This window comes from Aotus nancymaae, unplaced genomic scaffold, assembly GCF_030222135.1.
Source record: "Aotus nancymaae isolate 86718 unplaced genomic scaffold, 86718_ANA_hifiasm-v0.15.2.pri h1tg000057l, whole genome shotgun sequence".
NCBI classification, from domain to species: Eukaryota; Metazoa; Chordata; class Mammalia; order Primates; family Aotidae; genus Aotus; species Aotus nancymaae.
In genome coordinates, this window is record NW_026988471.1 from 41,244,002 (window position 1) to 41,269,960 (window position 25,959).

At 41.9% G+C, this 25,959-nt stretch overlaps 1 protein-coding gene and 3 pseudogenes across 2 annotated transcripts in view; 2 read left to right on the forward strand and 2 right to left on the reverse strand.

The window, feature by feature from the left end:
* Positions 1–25,959, reverse strand: part of KCNG3 (potassium voltage-gated channel modifier subfamily G member 3) — a 55,736-nt gene that overhangs the window by 7,540 nt on the left and 22,237 nt on the right. The gene's annotated exons all lie outside the window — the stretch shown is intronic.
* LOC105716098 (large ribosomal subunit protein eL36-like) lies at positions 2,662–12,710 on the forward strand (annotated as a pseudogene).
* LOC105716097 (voltage-dependent anion-selective channel protein 1-like) lies at positions 14,433–15,280 on the reverse strand (annotated as a pseudogene).
* On the forward strand, positions 22,096–22,550 carry LOC110568258 (small ribosomal subunit protein uS15-like; annotated as a pseudogene).

A 25,959-nucleotide genomic window follows, 5' to 3' on the forward strand; every position in this document is an offset into this window, starting at 1 on the left:
AAAAAAAAAAGTCTGCTGTTGTATTAAGCCACTAAGAGTTCTTTTTTTTTTTTTTTTTTTTTTTTGAGACAGGGTCTCACTCTGTCACCCAGGCTGAAGTGCAGTGGTACAATTCTGGCTCACTGCAACCTCCACCTTCTGGACTCAAGCAATTCTCCTGCCTCAGCCTCCCGAGTAGCTAGGATTACAGGTGTGCAGCACCATGCCTAACTAATTTTTGTATTTTTAGGAGAGATGAGGTTTCATCATGTTGACCAGGGTGGTCTTGAACTCCTGGCCTCAAGCGATCCACCCGCCTAGGCCTCCAATGTGCTGGGATTAAAGGCGTGAGCTACCACACCCAGCCTAGATTTCTAAATTGGTTGCTATCCTAGGTAGTAAACTGGCAAATATAGTAGGTAGTAGTAAGATGTGCACTTAAAAGGGATTGCAGGAGCACACAGCAGTGATAATAATAGTTTTCTTAGACTGGCGTGTGGATAAGATGTACCAGTTCTCCAGCTAACATACTATGTCTCTCCTCTAGTCAGACACAAGCAAGGGCACTGCACTTGACATCAGAGGCTCTGTGCTCTTCCCGTTCTGAAGGACAAGCCTCACCATCAAGTGGCAGATTTACACGGATCTTCTAAGGACCTTCCTAGCTCTAAAATCCTAAAATCCTATTAATTTCAGAAGAGTAAAAATGTTAATTGTGCCCAAAATACCATAACATTTTCTGTCTAATTATTTCCAGCAGCAGCCAAAGTTGTTAAGACTAAAAAGGAGGAAATCCAAATGGTGTAGAATAATCTCTCAGTAAGGGAATTTCAAAGAAGTAGGCTTGTCTGTAATGAGGTCCTCAGGGTTCTGCCTGCCCACACTCCAGGTCAGATGCAATTTATTCAGAATTCCACACCAAAGGGATGAATCAGTGAGAAACCCCAGGCAGCACTTTCACCTTCGATCATGCCAAGGCAGTCTCCAGCAACAAACACCACCATGCCTGCCAAAATTCCCCATGTTTCCAAATGGCACTCTCACCAATGCCACCACTGACAACTGCTGAAAAACAGAGTACTGCTCACTGAGCACAAAAGCAAACAATTGGGCACTCCCGGCGGTTACTTCCGTAAAATTACACAGGAAAAAAGAAACTAAAGATACTAAGAGACATCACATTCTTTTGAAGTCCATTTTGATTTCTTCTGAGGTCCAAACTTGTAGATGTTCATGAATGCATGCCTAATAAAAATATTCACCACTGACTGATGCCTTTCAGTTGGGTACTATGCTAAGCACTTTACAGACCTCATCTTGTCTGATCCTTTTCAAGAAATCTATGAAGTATGTATTTCCCCTAGTATCTCCATTTTACAGATGACCAAATTGAGGCTGAACGGTTAAGCACTTTTCCAAGGTCACACAACTACGAAGTTGCAATTACACAGGTAATGAAACCCAGATATATAGGGTTTTACGGCTAAAAGGAGTATTTGAAAATGCTAATGATTTTATGACAGTGTCCATTGTTAAGGTTAAATGGGGCTGGGCACAGTGGCTCATGCCTATAATCCCAGCACTTTAGGAGGCCAAGGCAGGCAGATCACGAGGTCAGGAGTTCGAGAGAGACCAGCCTGTCCAACATGCTGAAACTCCGTCTCTACCAAGAACACAAAAATTAGCCAGACGTGGTGGCAGGCACCTGTAATCCCAGCTACCCGAGAAGCTGAGGCAGGAGAATTGCTTGAACCTGAGAGGCGGAGGTTGCAGTGAGCCGAGATCACACCACTGCACTCCAGCCTGGATGACACAGCGAGACTCTGACTCAAAAAAATAAATAAATTAAATAAAAAGATTAAATGGTATATGTCAATCATTTGGTCTCCAGAATTTACATTAGAACAGCATTTTTGGTGTGCTGGGGGCAGTGACACACACCTGTAATCTCAGCATTTTGGGAGGCTGAAGTGGGAGGACTGCTTGAGCCCAGGAGTTCAAGACCAGCCTGGGCAACATAGCAAGACCCTTTCTCTACTACAAACAATGTTTTAACATTAGCAGGGGGGCAAGCACAGTGGCTCATGCCAGCACTTTGGGAGGCTGAGGCAGGTGGATCAGTTGAGGTCAGGAGTTCGAGACCAGCCTGGCCGACGTGGTGAAACACTGTCTCTACTAAAAACACAAAAAATTAGCTGGGCATGGTGGTGCATGCCTGTAACCCCAGCTATTCAGGAGGCTGAAACAGGAGAATTGCTTGAACCCAGGAGGCAGAGATTGCAGTGAGCTGTGATTGTGCCACTGCACTCCAACCTGGGCAACAGAGCAAGACGTCATCTCAATAAATAAATAAATAAACAAAAAATAAATAAAATAAAATTAGCAGAAAGTGGTGGGATGTGCCTGTACTCCTAGCTACTTGGGAGGCTGAGGTGGGAGAATTCCCTGAGCCCAGGAGGTCGAGGCTGCAGTGAGCCATGATCTTGCCAGTACAGTCCAGCCAGGGCAACAGAGTGAGACCTTGCCTCAACAACAACAACAACAACAAAAGATACAATCAAGAGTGAAAGGGCAACCTACAGAATGGGAGATAATATTTGCAAGTCTGATTAAGAGTTAATGTACAGAATATATAAAGAACTCCTGAGCTTCCACCACGGCCGCCATTGGAGAGCAGCAGCCATGGCTCTTCACTACCCTATGGCCGTGGGCCTCAACAAGGGCCACAAGGTGACCAAGAACGTGAGCAAGCACAGGCACAGCCGCCACCGCGGGCATCTGACCAAACACACCAAGTTCGTGCGGGACATGATCCAGGAGGTGTGTGGCTTTGCCCCGTACAAGCTGCACGCCATGGAGTTACTGAAGGTCTCCAAGGACAAATAGGCCCTCAAGTTCATCAAGAAAAGGGTGGGGACACACATCCACGCCAAGAGGAAGCGGGAGGAGCTAAGCAATGCCCTGGCCGCCATGAGGAAAGCCGCTGCCAAGAAAGACAGACTGAGCCTCCTCCCCTACCCTCTCCCTAAAATAAAGAACAGCTTGACCCCCCACCAAAAAAAAAAGAACTCCTGCAACTCAATAACAAAAACAATCAACCCAATTAAAAAATGGGCAAAGGATTTTTTTAGATTAATTTTTTATTTTTGTGGATATATGGTAGGTGTATATATTTATGGGTTACAGGAGATATTTTGATACAGGCATGCAATTCATAAAAATCACATCAGAGTAAATGGGGTGGTAAATATAAACATATTTTTTAAATTATTTTTAATTTTTTTAAGAGACAGAATTTCGCTCTGTCACCTAGGCTGGAGTGTAGTGATGCAGTCATGGCTCACTGCAGCCTCAAATTCACCTCAAGCATTTATCCTTTGTGTTAGAAACAATCCAATTATACTTTTTTAGTTACCTTTAAATGTAAGATTTTTTTTTACTATAGTCACTCTGTTGTTCTAGCAAATACTAGGTCTTATTCATTCTGTTTTTTTGTAACCATTAATTATACCCACTTCCCCACCACCACCACTCCCCTTCTATGTCTCTGATAACCATCCTTCTACTCCCTATATTCATGAGTTCAATTGTGTGAATTTTTAGCTCCCACAAATAAGTGAGAACACAAGAAGTTTGCTTTTCTGTACCCGATTTATTTTACTTAACATAATGATCTCCAGTTCCATCCACATTGTTGCAAATGGCAGGACCTCATTCTTTTTTATGACTGAGTAGTACTCCATTGTGTATGTGTACCACATTTTCTTTATCCATTCATCTGGGTTTTTTGTTTTGTTTTGTTTTGTTTTGTTTTGAGATGGAATCTTGTTCTGTCACCCAGGCTGGAGTGCAGTGGCGTGATCTAGACTCACTGCAACCTGCGTCTCCCAGGTTCAAGCGATTCTCCTGCCTCAGCCTCCCGAGTAGCTGGGACTACAGGTGCACACTACCATGCCTGGCTAATTTTTGTATTTTTCATAGACATGGAGTTTTGCCGTGTTGACCAAGCTGGTCTTGAATTTCTGACATCAAGTGATCCACCTGCCTCAGCCTTCCAAAGTACTGGGATCACAGGCGTGGGCCACAGCACTCAGTCCCATTCTTCTGTTGATGACACTTAGGTTGCTGCCAAATTTTGGCAAACGTGAATAGTGCTGCAACAAACATGGGAGTACACGTATCTTTTTGATATGCTGATTTCCTTTCTTTTGGGTATACACCCACTCAACAGTGGGATTGCTGGATCATATGGTAGCTCTATTTTCAGTTTTTTAAGGAACCTCCAAACTGTTCTCCATAGTGGTTGTACTAATTTACATTCCCACTAACAGTGTACAAGGGTTCCCTTTTCTCCACATCCTCGCCAGCATTTGTTATTGTCTGTCTTTTGGATGAAAGCCATTTTAACTGGAGAGAGATGACATTTCATTGTAGTTTTGATTTGCACTTGTCTGATGATCAATGATGCTGAGCATCTCATAATCCTGTTTGCCATTCGTATGTCTTCTTTTGAGAAACAGCTATTCAGATTTTTTGTCCATTTTTAAGTATGATTATTAGATTTTTTTCCTTTAGAGTTGTTTGAGCTCCTTATATGTTCTAGTTATTAATCTCTTGTCGGATGGGTAGTTTGCAAATATTTTCTCCCATTCTGTGGGTTGTCTCCTTACTTTGTTGTTTCTTTCCTTTGCTGTACAGAAGCTTCTTAACTGCGTGTAATCCCATTTGTTCATTTTTGCTTTGGTTGCCTGTGCTGGTGGGGTATTGCTCAAGAAATCTTTGCCTACTCCAATGTCCTGGAGATTTTCCCCAATGTTTTCTTGTACTAGTTTCATAGTTTGAGGTCTTAGATTTAAGTCATTAAGCCAGGTTGATTTGATCTTTTTATACAGTGAGATAAGGGTCTAGTTTCTTTTGCATATGGATGTCCAGTTTTCCCAGCACCATTTCTTGAAGAGACTGTCCTGGACCAAGGATTTGAATAACATTTCTCCAAAGTTAATAAGGTCAATAAGCATATGAAAAGATGCTCAACATTATTAATCATCAGAGAAATGCAAATCAGAAACACAATGAAATATTACCTTATACCTATAGCATGGCTACTATACAAAAAAAAAAAAAAATCACACCAGAAAATCACAAGTATCTTGAGCACTGCTGGTAGGATTGTAAAAGGGTGTGGCCAGTGTGCAAAACAGTATGGAGGTTCCTCAAAAAATTAACAACAGAAATATCATCTGATACAGTAATCACTCCTCTAGGTATATATCCAAAACAATTGAAAGCAGGGTCTTAAAGAAATATTTGCATACATATGTTCACAAATGCAAATGAAGATTACTGACAATAACTAAGATGTGGAAGCAACCTAAATGTCTACTGACAAAAGAATAAATAAAGAAAATTGAAATACAGCCGGGCATGGTGGCTCATGCCTGTGATCCCAGCATTTTGGGAGGCCAAGGTTGGTGAATAACCTGAGGTCAGGAGCTCGAGACCAGCCTGGCCAACATGGCAAAACCCCATCTCTACTAAAAATACAAAAAAAGAAAAAAAAAAAAAAATTAGCCGAGTATGGTGGCATGCACCTGTAATCCCAGCTACTTGGGAGGCTGAGGGGGGAGAATTGCTTGAATCAGGGAGGCAGAGATTGCAGTGAGCCAAGATCATGCCCCTGCATTCCAGCCTGGGCAACAAAGTGAGACTCTGTCACACGCACAAAAAAATAGAATATATGTACTATGGAATATTATTCAGCCCTAAAAAGAAAGGAAATTAGGTTTGGTGCAGTGGCTCATGCCTATAATCTCAGCACTTTGAGAGTCCAAGGCAGGCAGATCACCTGAGATCAGGAGTTTGAGACCAGCCTGGCCAACATGGCGAAACCTCGTCTCTACTAAAAGTACAAAAATTAGCCAGGCGTGGTGGTGGGCACCTGTAATCTCAGCTACTTGGGAGGCTGAGGCAGAATTGCTTGAACCAGGGAGGCAGAGGTTGCAGTGAGCCGAGATCGTGCCATTGTACTCCAGCCTGGGCAACAGAGTAAGACTTTGTCTCAAAAAAAAAAAAAAAAAAAAGATGGATGAACCTTGAGGACATTAGATTAAGTAAAATAAGGAAATAAGCCAGTCACAAAAAGACAAATACTATGTGATTCTACTTGTATGCGGTATCTAAAGTAGTCAAATTCACAGAAACAGAAAGTAAGATGGTAGTTACAGGCAACTGGGAAAAGGCGAAAGAGAAGAGTTGTTTGATGGGTATAGAGCTTCAGATTTGCAAGATGAAAAAGCTCTGAAGATCTGTTTCATAACAATATGAATATATTGTACTTAACACTACTAAATGGTATACTTAAAAATGGTTAAGATGGTAAATTTTATATTATGTGTATTTTACTACAATTTTAAAAAGCAAATATATGAGCAGTGGTGGAATTCAAATCTATGCCCCCAAGGAGGCTAGAGTCTTAATACAGAACTTTTTTATTTTTTATGTTCTTTATATTTTGTAGAGCTGAGGTCTCACTATGTTGCTCAGGCTGGTCTCAAACTCCTGGCCTCCCAAAGTGCTAGAGGCTACAAGTATGAGCCACCACGCCCCGCACATTAGACTGCTCAGCCACACTACCCGCGGGTTCAATGGGAAAACAAAAACAAAAACGGTGCTGACTCTGACTTTAATTTTGACTTACATTCTGCTTTACCTCACAAGAATTAAAGAAGACTGTTCTGGCCGGGCGTGGTGGCTCAAGCCTGTAATCCCAGCACTTTGGGAGGCCGAGGCGGATGGATCACGAGGTCAAGAGATCGAGACCATCCTGGTCAACATGGTGAAACCCCGTCTCTACTAATACAAAAAAAATTAGCTGGGCATGGTGGCGCGTGCCTGTAATCCCAGCTACTCAGGAGGCTGAGGCAGGAGAATTGCCTGAACCCAGGAGGCGGAGGTTGCGGTGAGCCGAGATTGCGCTATTGCACTCCAGCCTGGGTAACGAGCGAAACTCCGTCTCAAAAAAAAAAAATAGAAGACTGTTCTAACAATAATGCCAAAAAGAACCTGATTAAAATTTAATATTACAAGGACAACTATGAAAATTAATATAAAAACAGCTGTGGCTGGCCCCAATGGTTCATGTCTGTAATCCCGACACTTTGGGAGACTGAGGCAGGAGAATTGCTTGAGCCCAGGAGATGTTGCAATATAGTGAGATCTCACAATACAGTCAGATCTCATCTCTACTAAATATTTTCAAAAAATAAGCCAATGTGGGGCATGTGCCTGTAGTACCAGTTACTTGGGAGGTGAGACGGAAGGATCACTTAGGCCAGGAGTTTGAGGCTGCAGTGAGCTATGACTGCACCATTATACTCCAGCCTAGGGAACAGACCAAAATCCTGTCTTTTAAAAAAAATAAAAATTAAAAATAAAAAAATTATACATATACATGTACAGCTGAAAGCTGAATATTTTTACTGAATAGCTGACTTGAAAAAGCTAAATGAACTACACAAGCAATAAGCCAACACAGAAAACTATCTGAAATATAATTATATACATGTATTTATTATATACCTGTAATATGTACATATATAATATTTAAAATAATATATAGTATGTTTAATATATAGTACAATATCACAACATATATGATATGCAATAAGGAAACGTTATATGAATCCAAACTCCAATAACGTTGTTACTTGTTAATTATGTTAACACTGGAATAGAATTTTGAGATAAAACTTAACAGCTGTGGCAGGGAGAAATGAAATATAACTTCTTTGAAGACATAAATATTGATACATCAGTATGAGATGAAAGGCAATAGACTGCAATCATTTTTTACACCCCCCTCAAAAAATAATATGGCCAGGTGCAGTGGCTCAGCACTAGGAGGCCGAGGCAGGAGGATCACTTGAACCCAGCCTGGGCAACATGGCAAAACTTCATTTCTGCAAAATACAGAAAAAAAAAAAAAAATTAGCCAAGCATGGGGGTACACACCTGTACTCCCAGCAACACAGGAGGCTGAGGTAAAAGGGTTGCTTGAGCCCAGGGAGGTTGAGGCTGAAGTAAGAAGTGATTGTGCCACTGCACTACAGCCTGGGTGAAAGAGAGACTTTGTCTCAAAAAAAAAAAAAAAAGAGAGAGAGAGAAAGAGAAGTAACTAGATCATGTCACACAGATAATAAATGGCAGGTTAATAATATTTACAAGGCTGGCCAGGCACAGTGACTCACACCTATAATCCCAGCACTTTGGGAGGCCAAGGCAGGCAGATTACCTGAGGTCACGAGTTCAAAACCAGCCTGGCCAACATGGCAAAACCCCGTCTCTACTGAAAATTTAAAAAATTAGCTGGGTGTGGTAGCATGCACCTGCAGTTCCAGCTACTCAGGAGGATGAGACAGGAGAATTGCTTGAACCAGGGAGAGAGAGGTTGCAGTGAGACTCCTCAAAAAAAAAAACAAAAACATCTTATATATATATGTCTGGGTTTTATATATGACCTGTATGTGTACGTCCCCTACAGCATGGTAATCTTCTGAAAACATACTCCCTGGCTCTGGTGAAGAGAAGCGCACCCCAATTTATGTGTCAGTCAGAAAGAGATGGTGTGTGTGTGTGCATGTGTGTATATACAAAAGGCTGGGCATGGTGGCTCATGCCTGTAAACCCAACACTTCGGGAAGCAAAGGCGGGAGGATCACTTGAGCCTAGGAGTTTGAGGCTGCAGTGAACTATGATCACACCACTGCACTCCACCAGCCTGGGCAACAGAGAGAGACTCTATCTCAAAAAAAAAAAAAAAAAAAAAAAAAAAAAGATGTACAAAGCCACGTGTGGTGGCATGTACCTGTAGTCTCCTAGCTACTTGGGAGGCTGAGGAAGGAAGATCACTTGAGCTCAGGCTTCAAAACCAGCCCAGGCAATATAGTGAAACTCCTTATAATAAATAAAAATTTAAACAAGCAAAATATATGTACTTACTAAGTCATACATTAAATCACGCCTGGGATTCATGGATGTCCCTACAGCTAGTCAATGTATGTGTAATTTTTTACGTTCCTCACTTGATACCATTTTGTTTCCTCATGCTCACGTTTGGATGGCCATTTCACTAGGATACGTGGCAGGACGAGGACAATGATGAATGAAAAGTTCACTCTTTCAAAGTCATTGGGATTGGCCACAGAGAAATGGGCTCCTCTCCCAGTTTTTAAAGGGCTGCTATTATTCTGCCAGATCTCTTTTCTTCCTGGAATCACCTCCACCTTTGCTTTTCTCACTTCTCCCTTAGCAGACAGGAACATGCTGCTATCGCCCTTGCCAGAGGAATCTGGGCTCTGCCTCCTAAACATAGTTTCCCCTCTGTGGTTCCTCTTGTCATCTGTTTCAGTAACGGAGGTACCAGATCTACATTCTCTCTTTATTGTGAAACAGGGACTGATGACCCTCTACAAAGAAACAACCAAGTTTCTAACTGCAAATGCAAAGGCAACAATACCTGGCCTGCTAAGACAGGGGCTATCCATCGTATGTAAATCTCAATCAAAGTGTGTTTCTGTGAAAAATTACAGGCAATTACTACAAATAACCCTTATCTTCTCTGACTCCTTTTAGCATAATTCAATTTTCAACGTAAATACATGACTCAGGTGCATTGTGGAACAGCCTGAGGTAGTGTCTTGCAAGGCGCTCTGTCCCGCTTGTGTGAGTTTGTACAGACAGACTCTAAAACTTCAGAAAGCAGCTTGGGCAACATAGAAGACCCCATTTCAAAACAACAACAAAAACAAAAAAACAAAAAATATCTCAGGAAGAAACAGTTTTGATACTCTGTGTGGTAGGCTTTTGTTTCTTAAAGTTTTACAGATGAAGAACTGAGACCATTCAACATATAAGAGAAGACAGAATGGCTGGGCGTGGTGGCTCACGCCTGTAATCCCAGCACTTTGGGAGGCCAAGACAGGCCAATCACCTGAGGTCAGGAGTTCGAGACCAGCCTGGCCAACATGGTGAAACCCCGTCTCTACTAAAAATACAAAATTACCTGGGCGTGGTGGTGCATGCCTGTAGTCCCAGCTACTCGGGAGGCTGAGGCAGGAGAATTGCTTGAACCCAGGAGGTGGAGGTTGCAGTGAGCCAAGATTGCGCCCCTGCACTCCAAACTGGGCAACAAAGACCGAAACTCCATCTCAAAAAAACAACAACAAAAAAAGAGATGACAGAATGGTATTATGACTCCCCCAAATATCCAACCCCATTCACCATTGGCCAAAAACCAGTTCTGCCCTGCTCCACACCCTCATCTACTTTCCTCATGTCTTATTTTGAAACAAATCCCAGTCTGTGGGCATTTATCCCAGAGTCCTTTCTCACCCTCCCTGCCTGGCAAGTCAACCAAGTGTGCACAAAGGGAGGCAGAAAATGCCCATGGCTTCAGTCTGAGTTTTCTGAGACAGGTCACTCGTAGCCAGGATGATGCAATGTCCTGGAGTCAGGATGGGATGACAACATATTAACTTGGATATGGCTCTAAGCCCATGGAGCCTGTTAATTCATTCATCATGCAATAAAGCTCATGAGTGAGTGCCTACTGTATGTGAGGCTCTACAGAGCCACAGAGAGGTATATAAAGATAAATTAGGCTGGGCGGCAGTGGCGCACGCCTATAATCCCAGCACTTTGGGAGGCTGAGGTGGGTGGATCACAAGGTCAGGAGTTTGAGGTCAGCCTGTCCAATACGGTGAAACCCCATCTCTACTAAAAATACAAAACTTAGCAGGGCATGGTGGCATGCGCCTGTAGTCCCAGCTACTCAGGAGACTGAGGCAGAAGAATCGCTTGAACCCAGGAGGTTGAGGTTGCAGTGAGCCAAGATCGCGCCACTGCACTCTAGCCTGGGCGACAGAGTGAGACTGTTCCTCCAAAAAAAAAAAAAAGATAAATTAAAGATAGAACTTAAGCATAGTTATGTAAGATGTTATCATTGGGGAAACCAGATGAAGGGTGTAACAGAACTCTCTGTGCTGTTTTTACAACTTCTTGTGAGTATAAAACTATTTCAAGTCAGGCAAGGTGGCTCACACCTGTAATCCCAGCATTTTGGAAGGCTGAGGTGGGAAGACTTCTTGAAGCCAGGAGTTTGAGACCAGCATGGGCAACATAGCGAGACTCTCATCTCTACAAGAAAAAAAAAAAATAGCAGGCATGATGGCGCATGCTTGTAGCCCTAGCTAGTCAGGACGGGGCAGAACTGCCTGCACCCGAGTTTCAGGCTGCAGTGACCCATGATTGCGCCACTGCACTCCAGTCTGGGCAACAAACCAAGACTCTGTCTCTAACTATAAATAAATAAATAATTGTTAAATCATTTCAAAATAAAAAGATTTTAAAAAGAAGACAGACTTAAAGTTTGCGACCTAGGAAAGGGTAAGATATACCCTCCCTAACAACAACCCTATCCTTAAAAACTCAAAAATAGAATGTAGAAAGTAATAAATGCTATAACTGATATGTGTTAAGTTCAGAGTTTTCCTTCATGTGGGAGACCACAGAAGGCTTCTTTAAGAAAGTGGCAATTTAATTTGGCATGGAAAGACCAGCACAAGCAAAATGAGGAAAGTTCCCGATACCTGATGAAGTGAAAGCAATTACATTTAAAAAGTTAACAAAATAAAACACGATGCGAGCAGATGCCCTACACAGATTAAACAGGGGCACAACACTGGGCCGCTGCCCAGTGTTCAGGCTTTCCCTAAATGGAAAGGCAAGTGAAGAAACAAAAGGCACCCTGAAACATCTGACTACAGAAAATGGTCTCTCTGACTATTCCTTCAATTTTCTTTTTTTTCTTTTCTTTTTCTTTTTCTTTCTTTCTTTCTTTTTTTTTGAGATGGAATCTCACTCTGTCACCAGGCTAAAGTCCAGTGGCTCGATCTCAGCTCACTGCAACCGCCACCTCCCGGGTTCAAGTGATTCTCCTGCCTCAACCTCCCGAGTAGCTGGGACTACAGGTGTGCGCCACCATGCCCGGCTAATTTTTGTATTTTTAGTACAGATGGGGTTTCACCATGTTAGCCAGGATGATTTCGATCTCCTGACCTCATGATCTGCCCGCCTCGGCCTCCCAAAGTGCTGGGATTACAGGCGTGAGCCACTGCGTCCAGCTCCTTTGATTTTTTTTTTTTCTTTTTTCCTTTGATTTTCTTAACAGATAAAAAGGTAGACATCATCTTCTAGGAGCTAATTTACATAAAGAATTTCATCCATCCCATGCATCAGTGTTCCTGTTCATTACCCCCTAATAGAGGACTCGGGTTGCTTTTTCTTTAGCTCTGAACCGGCTCCATGGACAAACCAGAGGTGTTTCTGTGTGCGCCTTGCCTGAGGCTCTCGAGAGTTGGGGACATCATCTCTTTCTGACTGACCCATAAATCAGGGTGCACTTCTCTTCACCAGAGCCAGGGAGTATGTTTTCAGAAGACTACCATGCTGTAGGGGACATACACATACAGGAGAAGAAATAAAAAATCTGTGGTTCTGACTCTCACTGCTAAAAACTTTCCAGAGATGAGAGTGGCAGAAACCCAGGCCTGACAGCACCTGCACTCCTTGGCCCCACATTCTCCACTCTGGGTGGGCCCCCTTAATCTTCAGGTGCTGCAATCTCTTCCTGCACCTTCACCACCACCCCATCATATACATATTTGCCTAAATAACGCTACAAGATCAAGCTCAATAATCTGTTCCTATTCCATATATAACTACCACATGGGTTCTATTCCTTTTTATTTAAGTGGCAATTAATTAGTAAAAGAATTATGAAGGCGGGGTGCGGTGGCTCACACCTGTAATCCCAGCATTTTGGGAGGCTGAGGCAGGCAGATCATGAGGTCTGGAGACCGAGACCATCCTGGCCAACATGGTGAAACCCCATCTCTACTAAAACTACAAAACTTAGCTCAGCATGGTGGTACACGCCTGTAGTCCCACCTACTGGGGAGGCTGAGGCAGAAGAATCGCTTGAACTCAGGAGGTGGAGGTTGCAGTGAGCCGAGATCGCGCCACTGCACTCCAGCCTGGCAACAGAGTGAGACTCTGTCTCCCAAAAAAAAAAAGGAATTATGAGACTAGAAAGGACATCAAGAAATCTACCTCTTCAAACAAGATCATCCTACAAAAAGCGGTAACAATTCTTTTCTTTAATAGTATTTTACCATTTTGGCTTCAAGATAGTTTTTACCTACAGAAGAATTTGGGAAGATGAATTTCAACAAATGATATTTTTAATTTTTGTAGGTTTCAATATTTTATTCAAGTTTTATTTTAAGTGATGTTAATTACAGCACTTGAAGGGGAGGATCTAATTCCACACAAAATGAAAGACTCTAAAATGTACCCATTAAACTGCTAAAAAATAAATTGAGTGGTGAGAATGCAACAGAAGTCCAATTTAGATTCTAAGTGTTGTCACCATGTGATTACAATCACACAGCCTCTCCCCAGCTCATAGCTGGAGCTCCTGGAAGCTATTTCATACTCCAGTGCAAGGGCAAAAAAGCACAACATGAGAAGGCATTCAATCCTGAATTACCAGCTTCATCAGATCCACCCTCTCTACCCCAAAATGGTACAAAAGAAGCAGCTATCACACCTTGCAGACCTTTTGGTATAAGAGTGGAGATGAAGGACTGGGATGGGAGCAGGTCATGAAGATCTGTCTAAAAAGGTCCCTTAGCCAGGCACAGTGACTCATGCCCGTAATCCCAGCACTTTGGGAGGCCGAAACGGGCGGACCACTTGAGGTAAGGAGTTGGAGACCAGCCTGGCCAACATGGTGAAACCCCATCTCTATTAAAAATACAAAAATTAGCCAGGCGTGGTGGTGCATGCCTGTAATCCTAGCTACTGGGGAGGCTAAGGCATGAGAATCACTTGAACCTGGGAGGCGAAGGTTGCAGTGAGCAAACAGAGCAAGACTCCACCTCAAAAATAAATAAATAAAAATAAAAATAAAAAAGCCCTTGTCAGGTGAATTTGTACACACACGAAGCAATGAGCTGCTCAATAACTGGGGTTAGGAAACCAAGGCTCAACTATCAGGAAGTCACAGTTTCATTCATTTAGTCAATACAAATTTACAAAGTGCCTATACTTGATCAGCTTCCACTTGCAGCCATTTCTAGATTTTTTTAAACCCATCATCCCTAGAAGGGCCACCAAATTCCCCCCAAGTCTACAGCTAAAAGGATCTATTTTAGAATTGGATTTCTTCTGTATCTCTGAAAAGGTAGCACTCTTTTTGAATCATCTTTAACCTGGAGGTCTAACATGATACTCAGCAATACTTGCATCTCAGACATATGTTAAAAGAGACATTAAATTCTGAACGTAGCTATACTGCAAAAAAGTTAAAAATTAAACAACTATACAATATTCATTTATGCTTGAAATTCTAGTCCTAGACATGGCCACCAGCATTGATTGATGTTCTTGCCATCCAGCTGAGCTGACAGCATCAGCTTGATGCTTGCCTTTATGGTCTGAGTGTATCCTAAACCTATCAGGCTAGGGTTGTTCACTTTAGCCAAGAAGCAGACATCAGGGTCCATCTGATACTTGGCTGCTATTCTGAAGTGAGTGTTAACGTTTCCCGACGTCCAGGCAAGCTTAACAGCAGTCTCCAATTTCCTATTCACCTCTGGGAAATAGAGGTGCCAAATTCTGCCCCATCATTCACTTAAGTGTGAAGCTGGAATTCATCAGTCTTGTAGCCAAGAGCGAAGTTCCTCTGGGTCTCTTAAGACTCTGCGGTCTCAAAATTCACCCAGTAACCAGCCAGCCAGCCCTCATAATGCAGCCCTCGAGCACCCAAGATTGAAGGCCCAGCAATGTCAAAATCCACAATGCAACCCAGGTTGATATGCTCCTGTCTATACCGGGTTTTGATTTTAGCTTGTTTTCCCCCAGCGTTAGGTGAGAAGCAACAAATCAAAGGTCAGCTTCAGTCCACATGCAAGCTGATCCTCCACACAATCTTGGTACCCAGTGTGTGGTCAGTGTTCTATTTCTCCATAATCATCAGGCCATATCTGGTCCATCTGTACTTGGTTTCCAGGCTGCCAGTCACTTTAGTGGCCTCAGTGTTGGCAGAGCCTGAGTTTGTAAATTCCAATCCATTCTCAGATTTTGTTTTCAAATCAAGTTTTATGAAGCCAAATCCATAGCCCTTGGTGAACACATCCCTGGCAGATTTGCCAAGATCAGCATACATGGGAAGTATAGCCATCCTCTGCTCAGAGGCTGTGGCAGGCTCGGTGGTGGCTGCATTGGGGGCTGCCTCAACAGATTATATTTTTGAAAAGTGAGGTAGTTCATTCTGATACCATTATTTGCTATTTTCTAACCACAGGTAACTAATTTGTCCAGTGCTCAACTCAGATTCTTTTTACTTAATTACTGTGTACTAGGTACCCACTGCAAACATCAGGACAATGATACTTCTATGCACACAAAGTTTCCAACATGTACATTAAACAAGTTGCCCAGGTTTGTCGAGAACTGCTGGCCTCAAGTGATCCACCTGCCTTGGCCTCCCAAAGTGCTGTGATTACAGACAATGAGCCTCTAAGCCCGGCCAAAACAAAAGAGTTAATCAAAGTAGGGACATTTCAAAGTATCTAGACTATATATAAGATCTTCCTGAAACAATAAGCTAAGTGTTTAAGTCTGCAGTCATGAATACAAACACATTCGAAGTACTAAAAGCAGCAATACTCAAATACTCTGAGTACTGAGGTATTGCTGACTCCCAACTCTCAGATAAGAGCTAATATTCATGAGTTAACATGCAAGGCTTCAGATCTGCCACTCTCCGCCTTGCACCATCTGCTCCAACTAATGGAAAGTAACACAGTCCTCAATCTTCTCACACCTCTTGCCTTTGCACATCTACCCTCCTTTCTTAGCCAACATCAACCAGGCCTTCAAGTCTGAGCTCAAGCATCACCACTCCAGGGAATCCTTATCTTAGGTCTGCTAGCATGGCTGAGTTTCTCCCTGGTGTTCCTACAGCAGCCAGTGCTTATCTCTAGCAATGCACATAGCCCATCAGGTAGTGACTGTACATTTAGCCGTCTGTCTCTCCAGCTAGGAAGCAAGTGTGCTGTGTGTCTTTAAAAAAAAAAAATCACTACATTGCCTAATCATGGTACTCAGAAAATATGCTGTTTGACTAAATTCATGGTACAATAAATTTTATCATTAGGGAATTCAACTGTTTTTTCAGTCTATTGGAATGCTTAGGACAAAATTATATATTTGGTGTGCTGATTTAAAAAAAAACAATTAGAGATAATGCATTACTACCCTTACTTCAAACCACACAAAGATTAACGAGATGGAGTATAGTACTAAATGTAAAAGTAAAAACTATAAAGATTTTATTTTTTTAGGAGTATTTAATTAATTTATTTTATTTTATTTTACTTTTTTGAGACAAAGTCTCACTCTGTTGCCCAGGCTGGAGTGCAGTGGCGTGATCTGGGTTCACTGCAACCTCCACCTCCCAAGTTCAAGTGATTCTCCTACCTCAGCCTCCTGAGTAGCTGGGACTGCAGGCATTGACCACCACACCCAGCTAGTTTTTTTGTATTTTTTAGTAGAAATGGGGTTTCATTATGTTGGCCAGGCTAGTCTTGAACTCTTGACCTTGTGATCCACCCGCCTCAGCCTCCCAAAGTGCTGGGATTATAGTCGTGAGCCACCACGCCCTGCCCCATTATTATTATTATTTCGAAAAAGGGTCTGGCTCTGTCACTCAGACTGGAATACAGTTGTACAATCACGGCTCACTACCACCTCTAACTCCTGGGCTCAGGAGATCCTCCCACCTCAGCCTCCCAAGTAGCTGGGACTACAGGCATTGACCACCACACCCAGCTAGTTTTTGTATTTTTAGTAGAGATGAGATTTCACCATGTTACCCAGGCTGGTCTCAAACTCCTGGGTTCAAGCGATCCACCAGCGTCAGTCTATAAAAATTTTGGGGTGGAGTGTGGTGGCTCATGCCTGTAATCCCAGTGCTTTGGGAGGCAGAGGCAGGTGGCTCATGAGGTCAGGAGTTTGAGACCAGCCTGGCCAACATGGTGAAACCCCACCTTTACTAAAAATACAAAAATTAGCTGGGTGTGGTGGCACACACCTGTAGCCACAGCTACTCAGGGGGCTGAGGCAGAAGAACTGCTTGAACCCAGGAGGCAGAGGTTGCAGTGAGCCAAGATCATGCCACTGCACTCCAGCCTGGGTGACAGAGCAAGACTCTGTCTCGAAAATAAAAAGAAAGATTTTAGAAGAAAGCATAGGAATAATCTTTGTGACTTGGGAAGTAAGCTAACTTTCTTATGTAGGGCAGAAAAAGCATGAAAGAAAATACTGATAAATTAGACTTTACCAAAATTAAAAACTTTAGTATAATAAAAGACACCAGTAAGAAAATTAATAAGCAAGCCAGAAACTAGAGGAAAACATTCACAACACATCTGCCAAAGGACTAGTATTCAGATTACACAAAGAACTCCTAAAACTCAATAGCAAAGAGCAAAAGTAAATAACCTTTTTTTTTGAGATGGAGTTTTGCTCTTGTTGCCAGGCTGGAGTGAAATGGCATGATCTTGGCTCACTGCAACCTCCACCTCCTGGGTTCAAGCAATTCTCCTGTCTCAGCCTCCTGAGTAACTGGGATTACAGGCATGTGCCACCACATCCAGCTAATTTTGTATTTTTAGTAGAGATGGGGTTTATCCATGTTGGTCAGGCTGCTCTCAAACTCCCAACCTCAGGTGATCCATCTGCCTTAGCCTCCCAAAGTGCTGGGATTACAGGCATGAGCCCCCGCGCCTGGCCAAAAATAACCCATTTTAAAAAAAATAGGCTAAATATGTGGACAAACACTTCACATAATAAATTATGTAAAAGGCCAACAAGTTAATGAAAAAGATGATCAACTCTTTGTCATCAGAGAAATTAAAACCACAGTGAGATATTTCTACACTCCCGACAGAATAACTAAAATTCGTAAGACCAGTAACACCAAGTTTGTGAAGTAACTGAAACAGTATACAATCATACACCACACAACAACATTTCTGTCAACAATGAATCATATGTATGACAGTGGTTCCATAAGATTACAATACTGCATTTTTACTGTACCTTTTCTCTGTTTAGGTGCGTTTAAATACACAAAGAGGCCAGGCTCAATGGCTCACACCTGTAATCCCAACATCTTGGGAGGCCGAGATAGGCAGATCACCTGAGGTCAGGAGTTCGAGATCAGCCTGGTCAACAAACATGGTGAAACCCTGTCTCTAACAAAAATACAAAAATTAGTTGAGTGTGAAGGGGCCTGCCTGTAACCTCAGCTTCTCAGGAGGCTGAGGCAGGAGAATTGCTCGAACCCAAGAGGTGGAGGTTGCAGTGAGCCAAGATTGTGCGCCACTGCACTACAGCCTTGGTGACAGAGAGAGACTCTATCTCAAAAAAAAAAACCACGAAAAACAATGTACAAGTAATTACCACTGTGTTATAACTGCCTACGGTATTCAGTAGATACTGCATAGGTTTGTGGCCTAGAAGAAATAGGCTACACCATATAGCCAAGTGGTGAGGTATGTAGTAGGCAATACCATTTCAGTTGGTGTGAGGACGCTCTATGGTGTTCACAGAGCAAGGAAATTGCCTAACAACGCATCTCCCGTCCTTATGCGACACACGACTGTACATTGTTGGTACAGCATGGTAGATTGTTGCAAAAGTTAATTGTGGTTTTTGCCATGGGAATTAGTGGCAAAAACCACAATTACTTTTTTTTTTATATAAAGTCTCACTCTGTCACCCAAGCTGGAGTGCAGTGGCACGATCTCAGCTCACTGCAACCTCCACCACTTGGGTTCAAGCAATTCTCCTGCCTCAGCCTCCCTAGTAGCTAGAAGTACAGGTGCCTGCCACCACACCTGGCTAATTTTTGCATTTTTAGTAGAGACATGGTTTCACCACGTTGGCCAGGCTGGCCTCCAACTCCTGACTTCAGGTGACCCGCCTGCCTTGGCTTCCCAAAGTGCTGGGATTACAGGCGTGAGCCACCGTGCCCAGCCAAAAACAGACCTTTTACAAAAACATAAAAATACATTAAACCACTCCATGAAGATAAATATGAAATTAAGGTGAAATGGACAATTTCTCAGAAAAATGAATCAGACCAAAATTTTCAGTTTTAGAAGAACTGGAAAAACCGAACGGTCCTACAAAGATAAAAAAAAATTGAATCTACACTTTGAAATCTATCCACCAAAAGATGCACATCAGGTCCTGATGATTTTACAGGCAAGTTCTATCAAATACCCAGAATGAATAATCCCTATTTTAAATAACACTATCCCAAATAATTGAAAAAGCAGTTACCAACTCATTTAAAAAAGTTAGTGAGCCAGGCGCGGTGCCTCACACCTGTAATCCCATATCTTTGGGAGGCCGAGACAGGTGGATCACGAGGTCAAGAGATTGAGACCATCCTGGCCAACATGGCGAAACCCTGTCTGTACTAAAAATACAAAAAAAAAAAATTAGCCAGGCGTGGTGGTGCGTGCCTGTAGTCCCAGCTACTCGGGAGGCTGAGGCAGGAGAATTGCTTGAAACTGGAAAATAGAAGTTGCAGTGAGCTGAGATGCGCCACTGCACTCCAGCCTGGCGATAGAGTGAGACTCCATCTCAAGAAAACAATAGCTAGTAAAAGGCTGGGCGCAGCAACTCACACCTGTAATCCCAGCACTTTGGGAGGCCAATGTGCGTGGATAACTTGAGGTCAGGAGTTTGAGACCAGCCTGGCCAACTTGGTGAAAACACGTCTCTACTAAAAATACAAAAATGAGCCAGGCATGGTGGTGCATGCCTGTAATCTCAGCTACTTGGGAGGCTAGGAGGCAGAGGTTGCAGTGAGTCAAGATCATGCCACTGCATTCCAGCCTGGGTGACAGAGTGAGACTCTGTCTCAAAATACAAAAAAAGTTAGCGAAATCATGCCGAGGTGTGCTGGTTCACAACAGTAATCCCAGCACTTTGGGAGGCCCACACAGGCAGACTGCTTGAGCCCAGGAGTTCAAGATCAGCCTGGACAACATGGCAAAATTTGGTCTCTACAAAAAATACAAAAATTAGCGAGGCATGGTAGCATGCATCTGTAGTCCTAGCTACTGGGGAACTGAGGTAGAAGGACTGCCTGAGCCTGGAGAGGTTGAGGCTGTAGTTACTGAAATCTTGATACCAAACTCAAACAGACAGTACAAGAGAGAAAAACTATAGGCCAATCTCATTTAGAAACATATATGCAAAAATTCTACATAAATTAGCAAGTGTGATCTAAAAATCTATTTAAAAATAAAAAGACAAGAATGCCAGCAGTCACCACTTCGCATCAGTACAACTCTAAAGGGTTTAACCACTGGAACAAGACAAAGGTGTTATAAAGGTTGCAAAGACTGTATTTCCAGATAGTATCATTGTCTACATTACAACAAAAATAGATTTAATGAGTTATTAGAATAAATGAAAAGTACAGGTGCTCTTTGACATACAATGAAGTTAAATTTCAGTAAACTCATCATAAACCAAAAAATCTTAAAATGAACCATCATAAATTAGGAACAGTCCATATTGCTACATATAAGATGAAGGTACAAAATCAACTGTACAGCTCTATCAGCAAAAGGCAGAAATTGTAATTAAAAAATATATATAATCAGCAATAGCAACACAAGGTATAAGGTACCTAGATATAAATCTAACAAAAGGTATAAAATAATTTTTGGATAAAAACAATAAAACTTCATTGAAAGGCATTAAACAACAGTGAAGTAGAATTATATATACTATGTTCATGGATAATAAAACTAAATAATGTAAATATGCCAACTCTCCAAATTAATCCATAAATTTAATGCAAAAAATTTTAGTGTAATGTGATCAAAATTCCCAAGAAGGGTTCTCATGGAAATTAATAAACTGATTATATTATTTCAGTAATTAAGACAGTATAGTGTTGATGCTAGAATTAATATAATAGTGAACCTAGAAGTAAATCCATATACCCACGTAAACAAGATATATGGCAAATGAGGCTCTTTAGATTAGTGAAGTACATACTGGACTATGCTATAGTGCTGGGGAGAGTGCTATACACATGAATAAAATTAAATTCCTCATATAAATAGTTATAGGTCGACTAGGCCAGGTGCAGTCGCTCAGATCTGTAATACCAACACATAAGGAGGCCAAGCCAGGCGGATCATGAGGTCAGGAGATTCAGACCATCCTGGCCAATGTGGTGAAACCTTGTCTCTACTAAAATACAAAAATTAGCTGGGCGTGGTGGTGCATGCCTATAGTCCCAGCTACTTGGGAGGTGGAGATTGCAGTGAGCCAAGATTGTGCCACTGCACGCCAGCCTGGGTAACAGAGCAAGACTCCATCTCAAAAAATAATAATAATAATAATTATTATTATTATTATTATTATTATTATTTTAAGTATAGGTGGACTACAGGCTCAATTTGAAATGTAGAAGTTAAGTAAATTATTCATAAATGTATTTAAAACTTTAAAGAAAATATAAAAGAATCTTTATGATTTTGAAGACAATATTGGATGTTTTCTCAGATTAGTTAAAAATCACACTAATCGGCCAGGTACGGTGGCTCACACTTGTAATCCCAGCACTTTGGGAGGCCGAGGTGGGCGGATCATGAGGTCAAGAGATCGAGACCATTCTGGCCAACATGGTAAAACCCTGTCTCTACTAAAAATACAAAAAAATTAGCCAGGCGTGGTGATGCGTGCCTGTAGTCCTAGCTACTCAGGAGGCTGAGGCAGGAGAATTGCCTGAAACCAGAAGTTGCAGTGAGCTGGGATGCGCCACTGCACTCCAGCCTGGCGATAGAGCAAGACTCTGTCCAAAAAAAAAAAAATCACACTAACCGTAAAAAAAGATATTGATAAAGTTGTCTATTAAAATGTACAGCTTCTTCCTTTTGCTGCCTGATTGCTGCCATCATGGGTGGCACGTATGCTCCCAGGAAGGGCCTGTCCCAGTTGGATCTGCCCTATCACTGCTGCATCCCTGCCTTGGCTGAAGTTGACATCTGATGAAGTGAAAGAGCAGATTTACAAACTGGCCAAGAAGGCCTGACTCCTTCACAAATTGTTGTAATCCTGAGAGACTCACAGGGTGTTACACAAATACATTTTGTGACGGGCAATAAAATCTTAAGAATTTTCAAGTCCGAAGGACTTGCTCCTGATCTCCCTGAAGATCTCTACCATTTAATTAAGAAAGCAGTTGCTGTTTGAAAGCATCTTCAGAGGAACAGAAAGGATAAGAACACTAAATTCTGTCTGATTCTGATACAGAATTGATTCACTATTTGGCTTGATATTATAAGACAAAGAGAGTCCTCCCTCCCAGTTGGAAATATGAGTCATCTACAGCCTCTGTCCTGGTCACATAAATTTGTCTATGTACTCAAGTAACAAAATAATTGTTTAAAATTTTTTTAAATGTACAGATTCTATAAGCCCAAAAACACCTAAAACAAAGTAAAAATACCAGCCACAGTCAGAAAGAAGATATTTGCAGCCAGGCATGGTAGCTCACGCCTATAATCCAGATACTCTGAGGTTAATATAGGAGGATTGCAGGAATTCGAGACCAGCCTGGGCAACATAGTAAAACCCTGTCTCTACAATTATTTTAAAATAAACCAATAAATAAAAGAAAATATTTGCAATGCACAATCAGTACCTAGGATGTACAATCAACCACTAAGAAAAAGGAAAGTCAGGATCAGGCACGGTGGCTAACAACTGTAATACCAGCACTTTGGGAGACTGAGGCAGGCAGATGCCTTGAGCCCAGGAGTTTGAAACCAGCCTGGGCAACAAAGTGGGACCCTGTCTCTATAAAAACATACAAAAATTAGCCAGGCGTGGTGGCATATGTCTGTAATCCCAGGTACTCAGGAGGCTAAGGTGGGAGGTTGAGGCTGCAGCGAGCCGTGGTCACATCACTGCACTCCAGACTGGGCAACAGAGCAGGTCTCCATCTCAAAAAAAAGGAGGGGTGGCCAGATGGGGTGGCTTTCAAATCTGTAATCCAAGCACTTTGGGAGGCCAACGCAGAAGGATTGAGACCAGCCTAGGCAACACAGTGAGATCTAACTCTATAAAAAATGTTTAAATTAGCCAGGCATGGTGGTAAATGCCTATAGTACCAGCTAATTGGAAAGCTGAGGCTAAAGGATCATTTGAGCCCAGGGCTTCAAGGCTGCAGTGAGCTATGATCTTACCACTGCACTCCAGCCTTGGCAACAGAGTGATACTGTCTCAAAAAAAAAAATGTAGATATATTCACACAAAAATTTGGACACAAATGTTCATAGCAGTCATAATAATCAAACAGTAAAAACAATACAAATGTTCAACTGATGAATGGGTAAACAAAATATTATATAACCATATAATAGATTATTATCCAATCACAAAAGGAATGAAATACCACATGGATGAATCTTGATAATAAACTAAGTGAAAGTAGCCAGACACAAAAGGCTCCATGTTGTATAATTGTATTCATATGTAATGTCCAGAATAGGCAAATCCATGGAGAAAGAAAGCAGATGGTTGCCAGGGTGCAAGGAGGGGGAACAGGGTGTGACTGCTAACAAGTAGGTTTCTTTTTGGGGTGATGAAAATGTTCTGGAATAGTGATGATAGTTGTACAATGTAGTGCATATCATTAAAAACCAAATTGCACACTTGAAATGGTAGATTTTATTATGTGAATATCTCAATTTTTAAAAAAGGAATTAACTAATAATACAAACAACATGTAGATAAATGTTTTTAAACATTATGCTGATCAAAACAACCCAGACATGAGGCTGGATGCAGTGACTCATGCCTGTAATCCTAGCACTTTGGGAGGCTGAGGCAGGAGGATTGCTTGAGCCCAGGAGGTTGAGGCAGCAGTGAGTCATGATTTTACCACTGCACTCCAGCCTAAGTGACAGAGCAAGACCCTTATCTCAAGAAAAAAAGAAAGCAAGAAAGAAAAAAACAAAGAAAGAACCAGAAAAAAAGCAAGATATATTTCTTATCTACCAGATTAGCAAAGTGTTACAGTGTGACTAAATGTAGAAATGGCAAGGATATTGAACAACAGGACTCCTATTCACTACTGTTAAGAATATAAATCAGTAGAACTATCTGGAGAGCTATTTAGCAACATCTAGAAGAGATGTTCATACTTTTCAATATAGCAACTCCAATCCTAGGTAGATGCATTAAAGAAAGTTTCCTACATGTGCACTGAGACATGAACAAAACTATTCATTGGAGCACTACAGTAATAGCAAAATTTCTATGAACAAAAGAACAAATAAATCAATACCTACTACATTACAGTTCAAATGCAAGGGCTACAGCCCTAGAAATCAAACATGAACATGAAGCTGAGCTAAAAAGGCAAGTTGTGGACTCCATTGATCATAACATTTATAAAAATAGTTTATGCTAAACAATGTTATATTTTATGTAGATACATAATTATATATTAAATGTATTTTTAAGTACATGGAAATAACATCAAAGTCAGAAGAGTGCCACTTTCTGTGGAAATACAGGGATTTCAATGGGAAAGAGGCACTAGGTTAACTTCAACTGCAATTTTTTTTTTTTTTTGAGACAGGGACTCACTCTGTTGCCCAGACTGGAGTGCACTGGCACGATCTTGGTTTACTACAACCTCTGCCTCCTGGGTTCCAGTGATTCTCCCAACTCAGCCTCCTCAGTAGCTGGAACTACAGGCATGTGCCAACACGCCTGGCTAAGTTTTGTATTTTTTTGGTAAAGACAGGGTTTCACCACGTTGGCCAGGCTGGTCTCAAACTCTTGGCCTCAGGTGATCCACCCACCTTGGCGTCTCAAAGTGCTGGGATTAAAGGCTCAATAGCATTTTTAATGTTTTATTTCTTTAGTTGGGTAGTGGGTACACAGATGTTCATTGTGTTATAATCCATTGTTTTTCATATGCCTGCAGACTTTATAATGACTTTTACACATAATTTCCTCTTCTACCTTTCTAAAGCATATGTTTCTTTCTTTCTTTTTTTTTTTAAGACAGAGTCTCACACTTTCCCCCAAGCTGGAGTTCAGTGGCGGAATCTTAGCTCACTGCAACCTCGGCCCCCAGGTTCAAGCAACTCTCCTGCTTCGCCCTCCTGAGTAGCTGGACTACAGGCACACCCCACCATGCCTGGCTAATTTTTGTATTTTTAGTAGAGATAGGGTTTCACTATGTTGATCAGGCTGGTCTCAAACTCCAGACCCTTTTTTTTTGGTTTTAGAACGAGTCTCGCTCTGTCCCCCAAGCTAGAGTGCAGTGGCATGATCTTGGCTCACTGCAACCTCAGTCTCCTGGGTTCAAGCGATTCTCCTGCCTCAGCCTCCCAAGTAGCTGGGACTGCAGGTATGCACCACCATGCCCAGCTAATTTTTGTATTTTTAGTAGAGATGGGGTTTCACCATGTTGCCCAGGCTGGTCTCGAGCTCCTGGCCTCAAGCGATTCACCCGCCTCAGCCTCCCAAAGTGCTAGGATTACAGGGGTGAGCCACCATGCCTGGCCTAACCTGTATAATTTATTAAAATATTGCTGCTAAGCCATTACAGCAAATGCTCTGAAGATTTTTTTTTCTTTTCTAATATAAGCGACTGTTGAAAATAAAGCAAACTTTAAGCATTTAAAAATCGAATTCCTTATGCCAATCAAAATGTGTTTTTCTTCACTGTATCTATCAAAAACTGAAGAAGCAGAACAAATCAATCTGTGAAATAAAAGAAACACACACTTTACAGCCAGG